Source organism: Halyomorpha halys, unplaced genomic scaffold (genome assembly GCF_000696795.3).
Source record: "Halyomorpha halys isolate HHAL.00 unplaced genomic scaffold, Hhal_1.1 Scaffold844.1, whole genome shotgun sequence".
Classification (NCBI taxonomy): Eukaryota; Metazoa; Arthropoda; class Insecta; order Hemiptera; family Pentatomidae; genus Halyomorpha; species Halyomorpha halys.
The window spans coordinates 268,171-268,458 of record NW_027111153.1 but is presented as its reverse complement, the minus strand read 5'-3'; positions in this window follow the sequence as shown (position 1 = coordinate 268,458).

The following is a 288-nucleotide window of genomic DNA, read 5'->3' as shown; positions in this document are numbered from 1 at the left end:
CACTAGTAAATAAGTTTTTTAACTTATTTGTGTTATTCTCTGAACGCACCTCCAACTATTTGCTTCTCATAAATATTATCCACGCTCGACTATCTTCTCATCTATCAATGAACAATTTTTCCATTCAATACTTATTTCTAATTTTGTTTTTTTATTTTTCTAGACATGAGAAAAATAAACTAAAACAATATAGTTATTACAATGATAAATTTAGCATTGAAATATTTTGACAAGGAAATGTAAAAACATTTGTATTAAAATTAAAATTATTTTAATTTTAAAAATGTT